Source organism: Octodon degus, unplaced genomic scaffold, assembly GCF_000260255.1.
Source record: "Octodon degus isolate 3935 unplaced genomic scaffold, OctDeg1.0 scaffold00303, whole genome shotgun sequence".
Taxonomy (NCBI): Eukaryota; Metazoa; Chordata; class Mammalia; order Rodentia; family Octodontidae; genus Octodon; species Octodon degus.
In genome coordinates this window covers 1507721-1510359 of record NW_004524879.1, presented here as the reverse complement: position 1 = coordinate 1510359, position 2639 = coordinate 1507721, and positions in this window count along the sequence as shown.

Below are 2639 nucleotides of genomic sequence, written 5' to 3'. Positions count from 1 at the left end.
ATGCCTATCAGCTGAGAAAGAAGGATTTCCAGCTTGGGAGCTTGATGCAAATTAATTAATTAATTCAGCCCACAGCAAAAACTTCTATATCAAAAGACAGCCAGCATGCTAGCATCATCAATATTTAATACACAAGCTTCCATTTCATTTTATTTTTAGAGAATCCTTTTCAAGAATTTATTCAATGCCCTCAACATCTATGTGGACTTGCAGGTCAACATTGAGATTGCGGTACTAAAAGGCCTGAGCCAGGGCTAGGAAGACAGTTCAGTGGTCTCAGTGCCTGCCTGGCAACCACAAGAACCCAGGCTCAATCCCTGGTGCTGCATGCCATGCTGGCCCTGGAATTGAGCATGTTGGCACACACCTGTAATCCCAGCACTGGGGAGGCTGAGACAGGAGGATCACTATGAGCTGAAGCTGTGTAGCAAGACCCTGTACCAAATAAATAAACTAAACATTTGTTTATGAATACCCAAGCCAAAGGAAAGATGGTTATATTTGTCCTTTTGGTTGGATTTTTGGGAAAGGCCCTAAGAAGGTTTGCCAGGAATTTTGATGATCCAGTCAAGACTGCTCAAGTCCCAGTGATGTTTTCCATTCTTTGGCTAAATTGTTGACTGCTCTTGAACTTGCACATGGAAGCTTTATTTTCCTTCTCGTTTCCATTGGCTCCTTTGTCATTTTCCATTTCGGTAAGCTTTAAGAGTCACTTCAGCACACTGGGATGTGATACTGCTGTTCCATCTCACCTGGTTATCTGGTCCCAATTCAGATTAACTTTGATATCTCAAAACTTGCATCGCGAAGACACTTATGTGCAGCCTGGCTGGTCTTTAGAAGCAACGAAAATTATTGACAGAGCCAAGTTCATTTTTATCCAACCTTCAACGAGAGTCCAGATTTGTGTGAATATCGAAAACCACAAGGATCCAGGGGCTGTGGTGCACACCTGTAATCCCAGCTGTCCAAAAGGTAGAAGAAGATAAGATGCTGACATGCTCTTGTCATGTAGTGTCTGTGTTCAAACTTTAGCATCGCACCTCTCTTTTTTAATCGTAAATGAATTCTTTTTTAATCGTAATGTTAAGCTCGGTGTTGGCTGTTCCATGCTGCTTATATGTCTGCATGGAGACACAGAAGATAATTAAGTATGTATATGTCGAGGCGTCTCTAGGCCCTTCGAAAAAAACCAATCACAAAACCTGAGTACAGCGCTGTAGGTTTTATACCAGCTATGACTTGGAATCTAGATATCCCACTTCCATTATTATTCGATTGAACCACCACAAGGCTGCTTTGTGTAGTAAGCCTTAGATCTTCAAAAACGATGAGGTCTAAATACTCTTTGTTTGTAGTATTTGCTCTGAGCTTACAAACTTTCACATTCAATTTGTGAAAAGCTTTATATGTGGCAGAACTCCAATAGTAACTTTATCTTTTAATGACAATGGTCTCATAACTAATGCTTCCAGAGAAGAGATTGAAATGGAAAAAGCATCTAATAGATGACTGATTTTTTTTTTTTTTTTGGTACTGGGGATCGAGCTCAGGACTTTGTTCTTATGGGGTGTTGTGGTTTGTTTCTATTTCTTCCCCCAAAGCCTCATGAAGTCATGGGGCAGACTTCTAGACTTTGTGATTAGCTCATGATCCACTGGGATTATGGGGGTGAGTACTACTCCCACCTGGGATTTATAACCTGAATTCAATTTAAGAGAGACAGACTTGCTCTCTGTAGCTGTTGTTGCTGCTTCTCCGTTTTGCTCTTGCTCTTTACTGCCACCCTGAAAGGATGCTCTCTGTCCTGCGCCGCTCTACCTTGGAGCCGGCCTAGTACGGACTGAAACCTCCAGGAACTCGAGTTAAGTAAACCTTTCCTTCCTTCATTTTAAGTGCTGGATGTTTGTCCCAGCAACAAGAGAAGAGTAACTAAGACGCCGGACAGACAATGATGCCGCTGAGCTACCTCCCTGGTACTAGGTGAAAGTGTGATCACGAGTTTTAGACTATTTTGTCTTCTCAAAGTTGTGGCACATGACAGTTCACCTTCCATTTGACTACGGGGATTGTACAAATAAGAAATATGCATTTGTTTTCACTCTGAGTAAATAACAAGCTAAATGTGGATGATAGTAATGGGAAGTATTATTTTGGAAACAAGAAATGTTAAATAGAAGGAAATTTTAGGCAAAAAAAAGTAGAGAGATAGCTGCGTTCTCGGAGCAAATGTGATATCGTCGGCCAAGTAATGTTAGATTTAATAAAGAGGATATCTGCAAACAGCAGCTGAGGAACAAATCTGGCCCGCCGGTTCATTTGTGTCTATAAAGTTTTATTGGTACATAGCTGTGTCTGTCTGTTTATTGCAGCATTGGCAGTGCAAAATCAGAGTTGATGATTTGGGAAAGAAATCAGATATCCTGCCAAGCAGAACTTGGTTATAATCTTGTGCTTTCTGGAGAAAGTCTGGTGACACATCCTGCAGGTAATACTAGTGATGCAGAAAACAGAGTCTTGGTGCTGTCTATGTGATTTTTGTTTTTTTTTTTAAGTAGCTTCAACTACCCTGCTAGCTGGGCGTTTGCAGGTGTAGTGTTTATCAGACGCTGAGAATAGTTAAGTGAGTCAACTTCTAT